This window comes from Melozone crissalis, unplaced genomic scaffold (assembly GCF_028551555.1).
Source record: "Melozone crissalis strain CALT ecotype California unplaced genomic scaffold, PUWL_Pcris_2 ptg000007l_1, whole genome shotgun sequence".
Lineage (NCBI taxonomy): Eukaryota > Metazoa > Chordata > Aves > Passeriformes > Passerellidae > Melozone > Melozone crissalis.
The window spans coordinates 15,158,415-15,171,618 of NW_026535785.1; positions in this window are offsets into that span (position 1 = coordinate 15,158,415).

Below are 13,204 nucleotides of genomic sequence, written 5' to 3' on the forward strand. Positions count from 1 at the left end.
AAACCAGCAGTAATAATCATATAAATCAATAGACTTGTCCATCACTGATGTATGACAGCATGAGGGACACAGTTAAAATTGTAAATTCAGCTTTGGCATTGACATTTGTGAATTCTTGAGAGCAACTTACTACTTCCATATTTTTAGTCCTAGAAAAAATAAAGCTTTACTGAAGGCCTATCTGTACAACATTTATGTACTGTTAAGCTTGCTTTGATTTAAATTATTTATAGATATTGATATAATTAGCACTGGGAAGTAACTATCTTAACAGACAAAAACATTTCGAAGAATAAATAAGAAAATTATTAGATATTAACATCAACCTCTCTATCTCTAGTCAGGTAACACAAACCAGATACATATGCTGAATTAATGGAATTGTTATTGCAGATTTATTTTGAGATATACCATACACTCAGTAATTGTGATAATTCATCTTTGCAGTTTTTACATTTCTGACAATAGAAAATTCTGTTCATTTTTGGTTTTTATCTGATCTTAAAATAGAGATTTCACTGTCTCAAAGTACATTAGAAGTAAATTAAGTCATTAAGTATTGCTGAATGAATATGATTTTTAGAATTTACTACAAAATTCTGTTATACATCCAAAAGTTTGATCCTTTCTTTCTGGGAGGATGAAATTGGTCATTATTTCCTTTGGAGCAAGGCATTGCCATTAAATAATACACTGTCCTCTGTGTAGTTTTTGTTTTCACCATTTTAGAGCTTTTTCTTCCCTGTTACTTAATCTCTAAAGTTATCTCATTCAATTATAAGAGATAATTGATTTTAATAAGTGCTAATTGTTGTGCAAAAATTCTTCATATGCATACACATCCTTATATCCACACACAGAAGCATTCATGCTACAGAATTTAACATCAGTTCCAGGGAAATTACTTTGAGCTGCTTAACTGAAATATGAAAATCCTGTGGACTCCTGCTTACCAGTATAGCAGGGAAAACAACATGTATAAATCAGGATCAGTAATATGCAGGTGGTACCTTTAAGTTTCAGGACCATAATTGGATCAGTCTGATGAGGGAAATAGCAAGGAAGGAGAAGAGATGCTCAGAGGGAGCAGTGGGTGCTCCTAGTTTGTGTTCCCAAGGGAGATGCCTTCAGAAGGGAGGTACCTGTAGCAAAACTGAATTCCAGGGAAGGGTGTGCATTTGGTGCACCAGAGCAAGCCACCTTCTCATGGGAAATTTGGCTCCACACTGGCTATCTGGGGAAAGATTATTGTGATGGGGGGTTTTTTGTATTTTTGTGGGGTTTTTTGGGGTTTTTCCCCCCATGCTTTCTTTGCTTTTTCTCCCTGTTTTCTGCCAGAGCAGGTTTCATGAATCATGTTAAAAATATTTTAATACCAGGGCACTATTGATTGACCATGGAGAAACCTCCTCATGATAGTCAGTACACTGCAAGTAATAATGTAAGTGAATAATGTTTTACAGTCACTTTGCATCAGTCTCTTCTTCCAGGTCCAATCCATCTGTATCCAGTTAGAAAAGACTCCTCCAAGGCAAGTTATTCATGGGTTCTTCCCAATTCCCCTCTTTAGATCCTGTAAACAAATCCAATCACTGGCTGTTTAACATTTTTATTACATCAATTCTAACATGCAGCAGAACATTACTGGGTACTGCTAATAATGGTGTGCATTTTAGATGTATTCTCTTTTTGTCACAAAACCCCTTAAACCATATTCTAATAACTGTGTATAAGATATAATTGGAAAGGAGCATCGCATTCAACCACCAAAAGAAATATCTCTGTAGTGCTTTTTGTTGTTTCTGTTTTCATCTAAAGTAACCACCAGACATTTCAGTTCCTTCAAGGAAAAACAACCCATGTCTCCTGTGATAACCCAAATGTGCAGACATGCTGATAAATAAGATACATTTACAGTTCTTTTATTACTGTATTCTATGACAAGATCAAATAAGCAGTATTTTGTGGAATATAACAACTTGCAACAAAGCTAAACTACTGTCCAAAGCTGCTGAAAAATTCCAGTATAAATACACTTTATTTTCAGTTGGCTCATGGGTGATTAGGGTATCCCAAACACTTTGACAATTTTTATATAAGACTATGAAGGATTTTGTGATTTTCCTTCATCTTACTGCTGCTGCCAGCTCAATACATCTTTTTCTAGTAAAAATTATACAAATCTGTGGGTTTTTTTCTTTCCTCATACACCATAAATCCTCAAGATAGTTTCATATATGTTAACTGCAATCTTTCTTCCCCCACCTCCCTTCCCTGGGGTTCAAGCAGCAAAACCTCAGATATATTGCACAGAAGAGGAGCAGAACATAAGGAAACATCACTTTGGTGAGATTTGAGGAATTTCTATTTATAAATATCTGCCTGTATTTCTTTCACATAAACAATAGTGAAAGACCAGGAAAAGGTTGGGTCATCAACTGGCATCTGTTTCTCTGCATGAGATGTCCCAAGAGAATAATATTTACTGAGCAAACATGAGTTACATGATGGACCATAATGTGGAGTTTTCAAATTGTCTTGGCAGCTGTTCACCTGTTGAATAGCTCTGTGACTTCTTGAGGAATTATTTGCTTGATCCTGTCAAGGCAAAAGAAAGAATTTTGATATATACAAAAAGCCATCTATGCTTTTCTCTTCAATAATCTCCCTTCACAATATACTCATTTATGAAGCCTGACTTTACTGATGAGAAGGGACAGGCAGATCTTTGGCCTTAAGAGTTTGTCTCTGCCTTTGTTTTTGAGGACTTTTCTTTGGGTTAGATCTCTGATTTTCCCTGCTTTGCTTATCCTCCAGACATTCCCCTTGCTCCCTGGGCCTCCTGGCTGCTGTCAGTCTGTCCATTCCTCTGTTGGAGGGAGGTTTTCCTTACAGCACCCAGCCCTGTGTGCTCTCTCCATCCCTTCCCATGGATCCACCCAGGCTGGGGTCCCTGCCTGGCCCCTTCAGATATTGAGAAAGAAAATCAAAATACAATTTAAATGCTTTAAAATGGAAAACCCACCAAAACTCATTTCCCTGGTGTTTTCTTCTGCTCTGCCTCTTTTTTAATTTTACCACCTGCAGTGTAAATTTTTATGAGAGAAGGCTAGCAAAAGAGGGTAGTACATTTTATTTAGTGTGCCACTGCCTGCCATTTCCTCTGTTTTTCTATTATACATAGGGGTTTACTCTCATTTAAAAATTCTATTTACTGTCCACTTATGCTTCCTTTCTCTCTGAATTTAATTCTTAAGTGCTTTGATTATTTGAAAAATAAAATTTCCTTTATGTGGGTCAGGGTTCTTTTTTGGCATAAAGAGAAGTTCGTTGTAGTGTATCCCACAAAGAAGTTTTTGCATGCAAGGAATAGTTACTATGTTTTGAAAAGCAAACAAATACATGAGAAATATCCCCCAGTTAAGAGTGCAATCCCTCAATCAGGCTGTCTATTCTGGGTTTGAGTGCTAGCTGTGTTATCAACTCAACTCCCACAACTTCAAAAGGCATTCAGAATATATTTTACTCTTTTGTGCCTAAATAATTTAATCCAGATTAAATTTAGACTAATAGCCAAAGATGGAAGCAAATCTCTCACTGGGCAGAGATTTGCACTTTGAATCCATAGCTCGAAGCTGCTCTGTGTGAATTCCTCAGAGATGATAGTGAGAGTCCCAAAAGCTTAAAGATGTCATTGTGCAGGACCCTGAGACTGAGATTCTGCAAAGAACATTTGAAATGCATCAAAAAGCTTTTCTTCTGCCCCTGAATTGTGTGTGGGTCCAAACTGGCTCTTAAATTAGGTAGGCACATCTGTTGACTTAAAACATGCAATCTGCACGTGGAACAGACTTAAAAAAATTATATTTCTAATTTTGACAAATAGTTATGTTTTGTTCTCTCTGCCATGAGTTAGGGCACACTATCGTTCTTTGTTTCTAGCAAGTAACTGAAGTATTATTAAGATTTTTCTTTCCATTTCTTAGAACTCCCCAGGGTCTATAGTTTTCTTTGCAGAAACAGTTGCCATTAAATATGCTGTATGTCAATGCAGCAGTGAGGTGGTTAATTTTGACTGAATATTATGCTATATAACCACTTGGCATTTAACTTGAAAAATGACTTTCTGCTTCACCTGTCAGCAGCCCAGTTCTCATCAAATAAGTGAGTGAGAAAAATTTTTAAATTTCAATTTCCTGATGCTATTAGACACTACTTCTTCCATACTTAAACAGTTTAGCAGTGCATGTACATGTTTTGGTATTCATGCCATGCATCACACTACATGCTATTACAATAGCTTTTTTGTTTAAAGGGTAAAGAGATGCATGGATCTTTATCTTGGGGTTAGGAAAATGTATTGCAGGAACATGGCCAATCAGGTTTCTGAATAACTTTGTAACATAGTACCATAACCCTGGTGCAGTGCAAGGAATTTAAAATACGAGGTGCCTACGAGTCCACAGAGAGAAAGGATTCTAGATGGAGACACCAGCACAGCAATCCTGCCCTGCACCTCCTCAGAAACCAGTGTCTCCTGGAGTGTTCATCTGTTTTATCCTTTCAGCTGCCACACACACAATTCTGATAAATCATGCACAATAATTTTTTTTTTTTTTTGCAATTTTGGTATATTTGAGAGATTAAACCATTATATTTTAACATTAGTGCTAGGTTTCCTTTGTTTCCATTTCAAATACATCAGTTTTCACTGATGGCTAATTCATCCCCAAACAGAAAGTACACTGCATTGAAAGAGGGAAGGCATTGAGAGAAGGAATCAAATTAGATTTCCCCATTTCATTTTCATTTCTTATGCTTCTTCACACAGTTTTCACTATACCACTACCAAGGTTGGAGACATTTTACTCATGTGGCAAAATGCATCATCTCTGCTGTATTTTCCTTTAATTTTTGCATTAGTTTTTATAAAATGCATACATCTATAGTTTAAAGTAGCAAGCATAAAGCATAATTTGAATAAACATGAACAGATATCTCTAAAATAATAATTTTTTTATTAATTTAATCTTGACAATTGAGCCAGTCCAGTGGGTTACAGAACAGGATGGACAATTCAGTTCAGCAGCATTTACTGTCTGAAAAATAGAAATATACAAGACAGGTGGTATTTAGGGACCCAGGGTTAAAAAATACACTCTGGTATTTTAAGGAATTCTTACAGCAAAAAAAATAAATCATTTACTACTTTTTAAGAAGTACCAAGTTATGGTGGAATATGGAATAATCTGTCTAGTGTTTTCATTTTAGTGTAGTGTAAGATAAAGAAAGGTACACCAGCATGAACATAAAGCCCAGTCATGAATGAGGCCCAGCATTAAAAGAGCTGCAGAACTGCCAGGTGTTTTTTAAGTGCCTCTATTCCTGGTAACACTCTTCAGGGGCTGTACTCTTTCCAAAAATGTGTGTTTTCCCAGCTTGCAGCTGATCTCCTGAAGCTGTGGAGGAGAGCAGCACCAGCACATGGCTGTGCTGGGAACACCACAGGGATCTCCTGCCCTGGTGCGTGTTTGTAGGCATAAAATCACATCCAGGAGAGAGCACAGTCTCCTGAACTTCCGATGTAAATCTGTGAGAAGGTAAGGTTGTGTGAGAATATTAAATATACCTTGTACCATGTGGAAATAAGTATGGTGGTTTAGTGACAGTGACAATAGGAACACCGTGCCTTTAGGGTTGATTACAGTTATGCTTTCAAATTTACAGGAATTATTATTTAATGAAACAGCAGCAGACACTTCTAACCTGTGGGTAAATTAGTATACTGCTTGCAACTGAATGTTGGCTTTATTCATTGCCCTGGATTTACCCTGTGGTCATTGGGCAGGCTTTGCCCTTCTCCTCCATCCCTGGCAGCAGGGGTGGAGTACAAGATGTCCCCTGATCTAGGGAGTTGGTTTTTCCACACAGAAATGTCTGCTCTGCCTTCCCACCTTGAGAAATGTGGAAAATTGTCAGTATGTGTGGCATTCTCTCTGTGAAGAAGAAATGAGATTTTTTTTTCTATATATAGATATACACACATTTAGGATAATGTTCTGTAGGGTCTGCACATGAGCGCAGTAGGGTTCTTGCAGGACTCCACATCCTATGGGCAGTTACTTTGGCTGCTGTCTGTGATCAAGTATCCTTGTGGTGGTTTGTGCTCCTAAATCCTCAAGGGAAGAGCACAATCTCTACAAACAGCCCCTTCAGAAGATTAACTGTATTAAATCAGTGAGTGGGTTGAAAATTGCATCTTCCAGTGTCAGGTGGATGTTCCAAGGCTGGCAGAAGTACTGGGATTGTGAGGCCACAGATGGTGGCTTGTGGGGTCTCTGTTCAGCCCCTGCACAGGTGAGGAAGGGGCTGTGACAGCTGCACATTGCTCCTTTCCCAAGATCTTATAGGAGTCCGTTTGGAAGGGACCAAACAGGGGAGACCAGAAGTAACAAGGAGAGATGTGTTGGTTGTCTTCAACTCAGTCCCAGGGACTGGTACAGCCCGAACAGTGAGAGAAAAACCTTCAGGCAGCAAGGTGCAAAAATCATTGAGCAATCCCAGGTGGAACCTCTGGCCCCAGAAAATGTCAGTGTGGTGTTGCACCCATGCCAAGGAGCCCTTCTGGGAGGTGGCTTCATTAGCACTGGCTTTGCACTGCTCAAGGCACACACACAGACACTTCCCTTCCTTCCCGGGGGCTGTGGAGCTCACCAAAATGATGTTCCATGTGGCAGCCTGTCCTGCAGAGGCCTGTGGAGGGATGATAATGGCTGTAAGACTTGTCAAAGTCTAATTACTTACTCACAGAAGAGAGATTTCAATTTTTTTTGGCCCAATCTTTTTGTTTGGAAGGATCCCAAACCCCTGTTTCCTGGGAGCTTGCCTTCGCTGCTAAATCCGCAAAGGGCTGCTCCATGGGATGACAGATTTTATTTGTCATCTTTTTTCAATAATATTCTGCTTTACAGTGGGATTTTTTTTTTCAAGGTTAGATAAATGATAATTAGAGTTGGGTGTGTTCTAACCCAATGGGTTGTAGGGGATGTTTCCTCACTGGCCTCCTTTCTGGCAGCACCAAGGGGATGAGTTCATACATCACTGCAGAAAGCTTACAAGTCCCCTCAAAGCATTATGAAAATTGCTGTGCACAGCTATTTTGTTTCTGAAAGACAAATTCTGTGCAAAAGGTGAGAGGCAACAGGTGAACAGACGTGGTGCTGCTGTGGCAGCACTGGTTTGTGCATCCGCTCCTGTACACTTGGTGAGAGCATCAGGCAAGGGTCAGCCTGTCCTCCTGCCCTCCAGCCATAGATAGGGAAATTCAGACACAGAAATGCACAAACACTCCCCCAGTGCAAAATCCCAGGCTGTTGAGGCTGGTATTCAGATCCATCAGTCCCACCTGCTCAGATTCCTTGCAGCCACAAGAGCAATTTCCACCCCAGCTCCTGCTGATGGCTGAAGCCCCAGGGGCTCACTGGGTGATGAGACCCCCACACCTGCTGTGTGTGGGGTCAGCTCCTCTGGGAGCCTGGGGCAATGCCCTGCAGGGTTCAGGGTCAATATCTAGGTGGTCTGGCTTCACAAACTTTCAGCTGGAAGGAAAAATGGTTACAAGTGCTCTGATTCCCTCTCAGTGCAGTAACACAGGAAGACCATATCTCCTAATTCTGTAGTCATCTGTTAGCATCTCATCCTCCACAAATTTCTTTAATCACTGGAGGGTGTTTGCAAATATTTAAAAATGCTTTCTCTTCCTTCAGGAATTTTTATATTGGGTTTTATAGAAGGTTTATAATAGAGCAAATAACAGTTTGGATGAAATTCTGGGAATTCTTCTGTAGTGTGCTTCTGCATGATAATCATTATGAGATTGCTTCCCCACTGCTTGCTTAATGCAGCTGTCCAAGTTTTGTATTTACTGGGAATCCAATTTGTTTTAAGAAATTAACAAAACAAATACTTAAGTACTGTGCTGAACCTATCGTAAAGTTTTTACTCATTTTGGTGAGAAGGAAAAAAAGCATTATAGTGCTTATGGAACAGCATTTGAGGCCACATTTATGAAACTGAATCCCTACCAAAATAATTTGCTCATGTTAATACAGATGTCGTATGGCATTGAAACAATTATTCTGTTGGTTTTGTCTCCAAATTGTGTTGAACTTTGCTGTGGCAGTGGGCAAATATCTGCTCAGAGAGGCAGGCTGGGTGCTTAGCTAAAGCAGCAATGCCCTGATCTGCAGACATGCTGATGGGATTGTGTGGTGCTCAGATCCATTGACAATATTTATGGTCCTCAGAGGCAGCAGTGCCCTGGCACTCACAGGCAGGGCTGCCAAGTCCTCCTGTCCCTCTGTAGCCCAACACATGAGAGGATTTCTGTGCTCCTCAGGGCACGCACTGTTACTCCCTGTCATCTTGGTCACTATGGTGTCACAGACATCTTTTATGGAAAATCCTTTCCTTGGGATTTTTCCTCCTGAGAAGCTGAGAGGCCTCAGGAACAAAATGTAAACAATGATTATCTGCTGCTGTGGAATGCAACAGGTGCATCTGTGATTGGTCTCATGTGGTTGTTTCTAATTAATGGCCAATCACAGTCAGCTGGCTCGGGCTCTCTGTCCAAGACACAAGTTTTTATAATTCTTCTTTTTCTATTCTTAGCTAGCCTCCTGATGAAATCCTTTCTTCTATTCTTTTAGTATAGTTTTAATATAATATATATCATAATAAATCAAGACTTCCGAAACATGGAGTCAAATCCTCATCTCTTCCGTCACCCTGAGATCCCTGTGAACACCGTCCCACTGTGGCATCACTTTGTCCTTTGCTTAAAAGTGGAAAAAAACAGGTCTTTATTGTGACAGGAGCACTGTGCATCCCATCCTGGGCTTTCCAGCTCCCTTCTCTCCCTGTGTGCCCTCTGTAGAACCTCCTGCAGCCCATGGTGACTCTAACTGTGCAGCAGGTCCTGGTGCCTTGCTGTGCTGGCAGTCATTGCCGTCCCCCTGCCAGCCCCAGACCCTGCTGCACCAGGCCCTGGCTCTGCTCTCTACCTCCCTCCTCTCAAAATTGTGCACATTTGGGTCTCTTGGCTCATGTGCACTTGTAGATCAGTTTCTCCCCACAACAGACTGCCTTCTGCTACCAAATTCTGAGCTCTCTCAGCTGGATAACCATAATGGGGAGCAACCCCTGTTTTTCCCAGGTATCTGCTGGCATTTTTTTTAACCAGTATATGTAATTCTGCTCTTAACAGTCTGGGTAAAGAGTATCTGAAAAGATCCTTGGTTGTTATTATTGTTTCTTTTTTAAGGAGAAAATACTTGCTTATTGCAAAAAATCAGAGTTGAAAGGTAATAACTCATACCAACTTTTTTACGGTAGAAAGAAGTTCTTGGATCTTGCAGACCTCCTAGCTGTTGGGTGAGCTTGGTCCCAACTCATACCCAGTAGGTTACATTTTTTTATGGAACATGGTTTTTATCTCACTTTTAAAGATTATTTTTTCTGAAAAACCAACACCCAACTTCTAAATCTCACTTAGCACATGTTCTAAAACCTTTTATACTTGCTTCCTGTGGGTATCTCTGTGCCTGATCCAGCAACCAGACCCGTACACTGGACTTTGGTTTTGCCTTTTTATGTAAAGAATGAGCTGTGATGCAACAATGAGCCACAGGTCCTCCAGAAGAAGCCTTTAATTCTACCCAAATTTTTTTCAGACAGTAGGGAGTCTGTGGCATCAGTATGTGACCCCTGTGCCAGGGGAATTAGCAGGACTTGTCCCTGGAGCCCTTATCGCACCCCACAGTCAGTGCAGGCACAAGGGGGGGCTGTGGCAGGGCAGTGTTGGGCACTCCTTGTTTACATCTCTGCTGGTGACAGGTGACATTTTCTTATGGCAAAGAACAGGGCCAAAGGCAGGATGAGCAGCTGTTTATATGGCTTTGCCTTTTGGGGAGGGAGGGAATTTGGAGAGCTTTTTTCTTACTGTACAGGGCAGGGGAGCATCTCCTGGGCTGAGCCACTCCCTGGGCCTCCCCAGAAATGGAGAAAGGTTCTCCTTCTGGCAGGAGGGGTTTTTTTGTTAGTTTGGGTTTTTTTGTTTGTTTTTTTTTTCCTTTTTCCCCCTCAGTGATGCAAATGACATTAAGCTTTCCAGTTGCTTGTTCTTTAACATCTAGAAAAACTTCACTGGGCAGTGAAGGGGAGAAAAAAGGTGTTCGGGCAATGAGATGCCTCATTGGTTTCTGAAACCAGGACTTTTAAACCTTTCTCAATCTGGTGAGTCCTGAATCAGAATAGGCAGATTTCAAATCATTTTGCTGCCGTCCATTAACGACTCAGACTGAAGCAGCAAAGCACACTTTGGTTTAATACTAATCCACAGTGCAACTCTCTGTAAACTGATTTGAGTCATGCATCTGTAACATTGCTGGGTCTACAAATACCTGTGACTTCAGGATCTAATCTGTTTGCAGGTTAATTTATCCCAAATTGCTTTGCCAGCTACGTCAGCACTGCCAGTTTGCTCTCTCTCCTTAGAAGAACGTGCAGCACTAAAGTTTCCTGCCTGTGATGCTGGCAGGGATGTGATCCCACCCTCCACAGGGCTGCCTAATAACTCTCTTGCTACGTTGTGTGGTGGATACTAACAGCAGGAAGCATTATTTTAGAAGATTTAAATTAGCAGATTTTATTTACCACACCAGTATTCTCACGAGGCATCTCACTTCTATCTAAAAGGGTTTTAAATTATCAGCTTTTATTTATCACAATGGTATGTTCCTGATTTATCACACTTCCCTGTGTCTTATTTACTCAGACCAATATGGCATAAAAATAGCTGGGTAGTATAGAGAACTCAGAAACACCATGTGAATTTTCTGGAAGCAGGGAGGAATTGCAGACAGTTGAAAATATTACAGAAACATTAAGTGATGCAACTTTTGAGTGTAATTTTGACTGTATTGAAAGCAATGAGGGCAAGAGGACCTAATTTAACAGCTTTGCCAGTGCTTACAAAAACAGGCTTTGAATTAAAATCTAAAATTTAAGGCTACTGAACTGTCTTTAAGACTGTAAGTTAAAACTATACCAGTTGCAAGAAAAACTGATAGGAGCTTTTGGGCTTTGTGTCATTCTGGAGACTGATGTCTAATTTCAGATGTCATTTCAGTTAGATCCCTGTGTAAAAAAAACATTTAAGAGTATCTCATTTTACTTTTTTCATCTCTGGAACTGCTTGGCTTTTTTCCTACTTACAGAAACATCAAAAGGAATTCAGGCTCACTTGGTCATAGTCTGGACATCAGGTTTTTATAGGAACAAAGAAAGATGTGGTGTGCCCTTCACACATGCTCATATTAAAAATTTATTAGGGAAGTTTCAGCATCTTTCAATTATTAGGCAGATTTTAAGGCTCTTGTAAGTGGTGCAATAGTAGCAAATGCCAGCTGATATTTTACAGAAATATTCCAAATGAAAATACCATTTGATTGCAAGGGGGAGCAGAACCTCCAGGAACATATCTTCATTTTTGGTAGTTTAGTCCACAGTAACAAAAACCACATTGTACCAATCAGATATTTAATGAGCCTCTAACTCCATTTCTACCTTATCCCAAAGGTATAGCAAATAGTGCTGCTTTTTTAAAATATCAAGAAAACATCATTTGCTCTAAAATGTCCCTAAAAGCAGGTCTAAATTGCCAATAAAGGCTAGGTAATTGTATCAGCATGGATCAGAAAGCATTTCTCAGAACTGATGAAATAGTTTGCGGTATTGCAGAACCTGAATGATGCTCTCTGTACATTACACTGGAAATATCAAAGACTGGTCTCAGTTTAATTTGCTCACTACTGTGTATTTTGGATTTTCAGGAAATATTTCTCGCTAATGTCATTCTGTTTTGCCTCAAATGTAATTTGTTTGGGGAAAGTCAGGCGATTTCTGCAATCAAGGGTTCACTTGGAAGAACTTTTTGTTTGGTTTTCGATTATGGAACACTATTGTTCCAAGAAAATGGCATGGTTTAAAATTTTCAAATCCTGTATTCTTTATTGTATTCCAGATTTTAGACATTTCAGATTTGAAAAATAATAATTTGCAAGATTGTTGCCCAGCTTATCAGCTCTTTCTCAGTAGTTATACAATCATTTGACAACCAAACACACATACAGTATAAATATTTAAGAAAAAGTAAATTCCATTAAGCTGCAGTGTGATAGATGCAGTAGTAGGTACTTATCTTTGAAATATTAAACTCTAGACATTTATATCTGTACAAAAAAGAGTTTCCTGCCATTTGATGAGAATTATGTGCCTGGCACTAATAAAATATTAAACTCCAATTTAAAAGATAAGTATCTTACCCACTTTTTTCATAATAAAACATTTTACAGTGCATATGAGAGCTAATATGCATCAGAATTTCCATACAATACTGTATTTACAAACTTTTATGAAAGTTTTGTGTCTGCATTTTTTAGTTGCTGTCTCTATTTAAGCACTTATTATTTCATATAATGACATTATGTGCTTCAATAATGCATGATAGAAGGTATACAAACAGGCTTTATTTTTTGCAGTGGAGTTTTCTTTTGTTACAGGCGACTGCTGCTAGTTAATTAAATGTAGATAGCCCCTGAAAATTGCATTATCCTTTTCTGTCCCTATTATATAAATTAATGTCAAATTGATGCAATGTTTCATGTTTAAAATAATAGATACATGTGTTAAAAATTATAGCCTGCAGTTTTCCTGTTTGACAATGCATTATTTTCAACTGGAAATGTCAGTTTTTAACCTTCTGTCTGGAATACTTTGCAAAGGGCAGTAAGCATTGAGTGTTAGTTATCAAATATAGTGTTTTTAGAAACTTCAACAATACTACTTGCAGAGGAAAAGATATAGTATAGGGACTTTCTGTTTTGAAAATAATCTAATAAAATTAAATGTTCAACAGATGGTTATCAAGAAAAGGAGAAGTTCCTCTGAATGAAGAAAAGTCACCTTTTCTGGCAGATGGGTTTCAGTGTCACCTGCTCCATTTTCAGCAAGTGGCTCATTTGCCTTTTCTTTCCCAGCTCTTTATATAAAAAGGTAAGAATTAAATTCTTTTTTTTTTCTTTTAAATCTCAGGTGTCATCCCATGAAGTCACCTAAAAGCTGAAAAAACAAAAATATCTTTGTC